Source organism: Propithecus coquereli, unplaced genomic scaffold (assembly GCF_000956105.1).
Source record: "Propithecus coquereli isolate 6110/MARCELLA unplaced genomic scaffold, Pcoq_1.0 Scaffold8, whole genome shotgun sequence".
Taxonomy (NCBI): domain Eukaryota; kingdom Metazoa; phylum Chordata; class Mammalia; order Primates; family Indriidae; genus Propithecus; species Propithecus coquereli.
In genome coordinates this window covers 11,837,192-11,845,201 of record NW_012154173.1, presented here as the reverse complement: position 1 = coordinate 11,845,201, position 8,010 = coordinate 11,837,192, and the positions used below count along the sequence as shown (strand labels likewise).

At 37.5% G+C, this 8,010-nt stretch overlaps 1 pseudogene across 1 annotated transcript; it reads left to right on the top strand.

Moving 5' to 3' along the window:
* Positions 1 to 937: 937 nt before the first annotated feature.
* LOC105825377 lies at positions 938 to 2,199 on the top strand (annotated as a pseudogene). The gene has a single exon (XR_001138260.1). The product of XR_001138260.1 is annotated as a succinyl-CoA ligase [ADP/GDP-forming] subunit alpha, mitochondrial pseudogene (transcript).
* Positions 2,200 to 8,010: the final 5,811 nt, after the last annotated feature.

Genomic DNA, 8,010 nt, shown 5'->3' with positions numbered 1-8,010 from the left:
TAATAGCCATTCTAGTTGGGGTGAGATGATATCTCATTGTGGGTTTGATTTACATTTTCCTGATGATTAGTAATGTTGAGCATTTTTTCATATACCTGCTGGCCATTTGTATGTCTTCTTTTAAGAATTATCTATTTAGATGCTTTTCCTATATTTGAATGGGATTATTAGATTTTGCTATTGAATTGTTTGAGTTCCTTGTATATTCTGGATATTAATCCCTTGTTGGATGAAGCGTTTGCAAATATTTTCTCCAATTCAACAGGTTGTCTTATCACTTGGTGAGTTGTTTCCTTGGCTGTGCAGAAGCTTTTTAGTTTAATATAGTCTCATTTATCTATACTTGTTTTTGTTTTCTGTGCTTCTGGGGTCTTAGCCATAAAATCTTTGCCTAGACCTATGTCCTGGAATATTTCCCTGTTTTATTCTAGTAGTTTTATAGTTTCAGGTCTCATGTTTAAGTCTTTAATCCATTTTGAGTTGTTTTTGTGTGTGGTGATAGCGGTCTAGTTTCATTCTTTTGCATGTGGATATCCAGTTTTCCCAGCACCATTTATTCAAGAGGATGTCCTTTCCCCAATGTATGTTCTTGGCATCTTTGTTGAAAATCTGTCAGCTGTAAATATGTCATTTTATTTCTGAGTTCCCTATTTTGTTCCATTGGTCTAGGTGTCTGTATTTATATCAATACCATGCTATTTTGGATACTATAGCCTTATAATATATCTTGAAGTTAAGATAATGTGATGCTTCCAGATTTGTTCTTTTTGTTCAGAATTGCTTTGGCTATTCTGGCTTTTTCTTGTTACATACAAATTTTAGGATTTTTTTTCTATTCTTGTGAAAAATGTCATTGTATTTTGATAGGGATTGTATTAAATCTGCAGATCATTTTGGGATAGTATGATCATTTTAACAGTATTAATTCTTGCATTGGCGGATGACCGCCGCCCTTGGCACGGCTGCTGCTTTCGCGACCATGGTCTCCGGCAGCAGGGGCCTAGCAGCCGCCCGCCTCGTGTCGCGCAGCTTCCTCCTGCAACAGAATGGAATTCGGCATTCTTCCTACATAGCTTCACGGAAACATCTCTGTATTGATAAAAATACGAAGGTTATTTGCCAGGGTTTCACTGGTAAGCAGGGCACCTTTCATAGCCAGCAGGCATTGGACTATGGCACCAAACTTGTTGGAGGAACCACTCCAGGGAAAGGCGGCCAGACGCATCTGGGCTTACCGGACTTTAATACTGTGAAGGAGGCCAAAGAACAGACAGGAGCAACAGCTTCTATCATTTATGTTCCTCCACCTTTTGCTGCTGCTGCCATTAATGAAGCTGTTGAGGCAGAAATACCCTTGGTTGTATGTATTACTGAAGGTATCCCACAGCAGGATATGGTACGCGTCAAGCACAGACTTCTGCGCCAGGGAACCACAAGACTAATTGGGCCAAACTGCCCTGGAATCATCAATCCTGGAGAATGCAAAATTGGCATCATGCCTGGCCATATTCACAAGAAAGGAAGAATTGGTATTGTGTCCAGATCTGGTACCCTGACTTATGAAGCAGTTCACCAAACAACACAAGTTGGATTGGGACAGTCTTTGTGCATTGGTATTGGAGGTGATCCTTTTAATGGAACAGATTTTATCGACTGCCTTGAAATCTTTCTGAAAGATTCAGCCACAGAAGGCATCATATTGATCGGTGAAATTGGTGGTAATGCAGAAGAAAGTGCTGCAGAATTTTTGAAGCAACATAATTCAGGTCCAAATGCCAAGCCTGTAGTGTCCTTCATTGCTGGTTTAACTGCTCCCCTGGGCAGGAGAATGGGTCATGCAGGGGCGATTATTGCTGGAGGAAAAGGTGGCGCTAAAGAGAAGATCTCTGTGCTGCAGAGTGCAGGAGTTGTGGTCAGCATGTCACCTGCACAGCTGGGCACCACCATCTACAAGGAATTTGAAAAGAGGAAGATGCTGTGAAAGAAAAAAACAGAAAGTTTCCTGAAATTGTGGAATGAATCATTATAGATGTGTAGCAGCAGATTGCTTCTGTTGTCCACTGATTGTCAGCCTCTGTGTCTGACGCTGGTCTCTCAGGACAAGGGGAAGCCAAAACAAGGTTGAGAACGTCCTACGTTGAGATGTTTTCATTTCATTGTATAACCGAGACAGCCAATAAATCTACTGTTCGATTTGAAAAAAAAAAAAACAGTATTAATTCTTCAAATCTATGAGCATGGGATATCTTTTCATTTGTTTGTGTCCTCTTCCTTTTCTTTCATCAATGTTTTGTCATATTCCTTGTAGAAGTCTTTCACTTCCTTGGTTAAATTTATGCCTAGGTAATTTATTTATTTTGTAGCTATTGTATATGGGATTTCCTTTTTATTTTTTACATCTAGTTCATTATTGGTGTATGGAAGCACTACTGATTTTTGTATGTTGATTTTGTATCCTACAACTTTACTGAGCTTGTTTATTAGACTTAAGAGTTTTTTGGTGAAGTCTTTAGGTTTTTCTAAATATAAAACTATGTCATCTGTGGACAAGACTAATTTGTCTTCCTCTTATCCAATTTGGATGCCTTTTACTTCTTTCTCTTGCCTGAGTGGATTAATAAAATGTGGTATGTGTACATACCATGGAGTACTACTCAGCTACAAGAAACAATAGTGATATAGCACCTCTTGTATTATTCTGGATAGAGCTGGAACCAATTCTACTAAGTGAAATATCCCAAGAATGGAAAAATAAGCACCACATGTACTCCTCATAAAATTAGTTTTAACTGATCAACACCTAAGCGCACATATAGGAATAATGTTTATCGGGTGTGGGACAGATGGGAGGAGGGAGGAGGGGACGGGTATACACATACAAAATGAGTGCGATGTGCACCATCTGGGGGATGGACATGCTTGAAGCTCTGACTCAGTGGGGGGAGCAAGGGCAATATATGTAACCTAAACATTTGTACCCCCATAATATGCTGAAATAAAAAAAAATTAAAAAAAAAGAAGCTCTCACGTGAGTGGTTCTTGAATTTGGAGCTCCCTGAGAGAGCTATGGATGTTAGAGGTGGGAAGAATCAGTTCTCTCTTTTTAAAGACAGGCATCTAAGGGAGTATGATGCATCCAGCTTTATTTTCTTTGCTCAAAGTTGTTTTGACTATTTTGGGTCTTTGTGGTTCCATACCAATTTAAGGGTTATTTTTTTCTATTTTGTGAATAATGACATTGGAATTTTCGTAGGGATTACACAGAATCTGTAGATTGCTTTGGGTACTATGTGCATTTCCACAATATTAATTCTTCTACTCCTTGAACATGGGATATATTTCCATTTACTTGTGTTTTCTTCAATTTCTTTCATTAGTGTTTTACAGTTTTCAGTACATATGTCTTTCACCTCCTTTATAAATAAGTATTTTGTTGTTGCTATTGTAAATGGGATTGTTTTCTTAATTTTCTTTTCAGATAGTTCATTGTTAGTGTACAGAAACAAAACACTACTGATGCATGAGCTCACTTATATGTGGAATCTAAAAAAGTTAGAGTTATAGAAGTAGAGAGTAGAATTACAGTAGCAAATGGTAGAAAGTTTCATTAGGAGAAGTAAGTTTTGAGATCTATTGCACAGCAGGAGGAAGATAGTCAACAATAATGTTTTGTATATTTCAAAATAATTGAGAGTAAATTTCAAATGTCTCACTATAAAAATGATAAGTAAAAAAATTAAAAAATTCAAAAAGTGATAAGTGAGGTGACAGATATGTTAATTAGCTTGGATTTAATTGTTCCACATTGTGTACAAATGTTAAAACATCACATTGTACCCCATAAATGTATACAATTATGATTTGTCAGTTAAAATAATATTAATTAAAAAATAAAGGAAAAGTATCTAAGAATTAGGGATATTAACATACCTAATACTAATGCAGCTAACTATTTATAGAGCTGGGACTAGAGTTCTTTCTGTTTGCAGAGGTTAAGGGTATATTCCAGAGAAGAGGCGGGGGGTGGGGGGGGGAGAGAGAGTGAGAGAGTGAGAAAGATGAATTTGGAGGATTTGTGACAGTACTAAAGAGACAACTTTATCCGGGGGCAAATATGACCTTCATGATTTCTGTTAGTCCATGTGCCTCTGGACGCACTGACAAGGGCTCCTTCTGATGTGATCTCTCCAGGTCTATTGCCTCCCCCTTGGTCTCCAGGACCCCAGGTGAGCTGTTATGTGGCATGAGGAACAGGCACTTATGGTTCCAGGAGCTACAGTGAGACTTGGTTTTATGTTCCAAGAATTTGGAAATATAAAATCATTTCTTAAAAAAAAAAAATCATGTTTCTAATGTAAAAAATGCAATGACTTTCGCATATTTACTATTACATTGTGCATAAAGAGCCAGATAGAAGATTAAGTGGAACAAACATTTCAGCTATTTTCCTGTTCATATGATGCTTAGACGTGTCCTCAAGGAAATAAATTTTGGGAAAATTTTCAGGGTGTTATTTACTTATTAATACAATGAAATTCTCAATTTTTTCATTCGTCAAAAAAGTTTAATCCAAAGTGGAAGCTATAATTTCTTAAGCTAATACTGTGTCCCAGAATCCCTCTGGAACCTAGATGGTATTTCAGAGTTGTCTTAATTATGAATAATAGAAAACTATTTTGAAAATATAATGTTGTTGGTAGAGCAATGGTATTAATTCTAAAATTATTACTCTACCTTTAAGGTAAATAGATTTTAAAATTTTTATTTAAGAAAACCCAATAGTTAAAAACATCAATTTTATAAAACATATAAAAAAAGAATATGGAACTAAAATGTAATTTGCTGAGAAAAGCCACTAGTCTTGGTGTACTGACAAAGTACTCACAGTTCTCTTTGAACCTGTAAAAGTCTGTCCCATCATGTTGTGGACAAGCTTTTAGATTAAAAAAAAAAGTTGGCTAATTGACCTATTTTAAACTCTTCTCACTATGTCCTCAGCCTGAAAACCAGAGTGCTCCTCTAAAGAGCTGGATTTTTTATGAGGTGTTAAATCAACATTGCCAAGTGGGACTTCGTGGAGCTCTCTGCAACCTCATGGTAGAGTGATGCAGGCTACTAGACCATTTGTGTATCTTTAATAGCCTACGATTAACCCTTCTTATAAGGAAATGTGTGGGATGTCTTGGTTATGTATAAATCCTCGTGAATAGAACACATTTTTATTTACATAGGACCAAGGCCAAGAATCCCTCTACGTATCCGTTTATATTCGTTCTGCAGACTTAAAAATGTTGGCAGGACAGACTGCATGCATGGCATCTTGAGTAGTGATGCATTCTTGATACGCTGGTGAACAAAAACCAGTAAACCAGCTTGGGTTTCCTAGAGATTTTTGGGGGAGGAGAAGACTTTTGTTGTTACTGTGCTGCCTGCAGTGATAATAACCTCTTATAGTCATGTCGTCCTTTCCAGTTCACAGTGTGCATTTTCTCATACTTTCTGTGCTATGGGATCCGCACAGCCACCCTGAGAGCTGAGTAGGGCAAATAACACCTTTAGTTCATACATAAGGAAACCAGTACCCAAGAGAATTTGCTTGGAAGTATGGTAAAGGGGATTTTCAAGTCCAATGTCCTATGCAGTACTTTTACCACAGGACCCTTACATTTTGTCTCAGAAAGCTTGAAAACACAAAGCTTTCAAAAACTTTAAATTGGCTGGGCGCAGTGGCTCACGCCCCTGTAATCCTAGCTCTCTGGGAGGCCGAGGCCGGTGGATCGTTTGAGCTCAGGAGTTCGAGACCAGCCTGAGCAAGAGCGAGACCCCGTCTCTACTAAAATTAGAAAGAAATTAATTGGACAACTAAAAAAAATATATATAGAAAAAATTAGCCGGGCATGGTGGCGCACACCTATAGTCCCAGCTACTCGGGAGGCTGAGGCAGGAGGATCGCTTGAGCCCAGGAGTTTGAGGTTGCTGTGAGCTAGGCTGACGCCACGGCACTCTAGCCCGGGCAAAAGAGTGAGACTCTGTCTCAAAAAAAAAAAAAAAAACCAAAAAACTTTAAATTGAAGCATTCGGTTAATCTAAGCTGGTGCTTCATTTTTCCCATAATTGGGAATTTAACAATAGAATTATCAGTCTATTTGAAAATCTAGCCTGAGAATAGTATAGAAATGTACAATAGAGACAATAAGAGAGTTTCGGCATCTAACCCATCTAAAAGTAGGTGGAGATAGAGGGAAAAGGGAACTCAAGCATACGGTTTAATGGTTCCCAAGTGGCTTTTTACAGGGTTTGGACGCTAGCTACACTGATGCTTCATTATAACATTGTCTTTGAGTTTATACCTTAGAATCACCTTATAGGTGAAGTCTTGATCCTCTTTGGATGAAGTCCCAATCTCTAATTCAATGACTATTACATAACACTAGCGATGGCCTAGTATAAATAGTAAGGCTATGCCTACTTTCTCTATAAAATAGCATTTTATTTCCTATGCTAGTGTTCAGTAAATAAAGAGAAATAAATTCTTCTTCTTGTTGTTAGATGTATATTTGTGTGTCTTATCCTTCCAAACTAATCTTTAAATTCTAAAAAATGGTTACTAAATTCTATATATACTAACTGGACAATAAGTGTTAGTTGAATTAGATTACTTGTATAAAATTTGCTATGTGCCTTTCAGACAAATACTTATTATGTATTCCATATATCTATCCAATTGATATTTTTTGCACTTTTAAAAATTTTTTTTTTTTTTTTTGAGACAGAGTCTCATTCTCTTGCCTGGGCTAGAGTCCTGTGGCATCAGCCTAGCTCACGACAACCTCAAACTCCTGGGCTCAAGCGATCCTCCTGCCTCAGCCTCACTGGTAGCTGGGACCACAGGCATGCGCCACCAGGCCCAGCTAATTTTTTCTATTTCTAGTTGTTTGACTAATTTCTTTCTATTTATAGTAGAGATGGGGTCTCGCTCTTGCTCAGGCTGGTCTCGAACTCCTGAGCTCAAGCGATCCTCCTGCCTCGGCCTCCCAGAGTGCTAGGATTACAGGCGTGAGCCACCGCGCCCAGCCAAAAATGTTTTTTATGTGTTTTTGTAATGGTTCTAACTCCCTCTTCCATATATAGAGAAGCCATCTACTCAAGTAAGATAGGTTTTCAATTCCATGGCTATTAAATATTATGTGTATATTTATCCAGGACATTAATGGATATATGGCCTTTATTAGTATGAAGACCACTCTGGTACCATTTAATGGTTTATTACTCTATTTGGTTCAAATTTCAGCTCTGGAACATCCTAGCTGTGAAACTTTGGGCACATGACTGTAGTAGTCTAAGCCTCAGTGTCCTCATCTGCAAAATGATAAGGATAGCTCATAAGAATATTGGGAGAACTAAATGAGGCAATGCACAATAGCTGGCATGTAGTAAATTCTCATATAGTAGATGTTAGTAGGATTATTTTTAATTGAGAATATTTAGTGATGGATATGCAAATGCTTGTTCCAAACAGTAAGATACAGGATATCCTTGAGTGGCAGTTGAATTGCTTTCACAATTTTCTTCCACCTTGAGTAACAATGTTATAGCTTTTGTGTTTCAAGATAACAACAGACATTATAAAAAGTTTGGAAAATAAAATTATACAATCAATGTTCACATTTCTAATTGATTTTTTTAATCATAACTCTAGATGTTAGATCTGTTTAAAGTTATTTTTAAGTAATAGGAAACTGCTTCCTTTGACCTGTACAATTCACTAGTATTTGTCTATTGTACCATGTTCTCACTGCTATTAATACATTGTGGCAGATTATTTTTCTCAAAGATGACAACAATACCTCCTATCCCACATGTATCATGCCTCATCTGAAAACACTTTGGGAGTTGCTACAACTCTGAGATGCTACATTGTGTATTAGGACGGTCAGGAATCCTTTAGCTATCAAATTCTTACCAGCCTTTAAGAGGCAAGTACTTTCTTATCACATAAAATCACTAGTT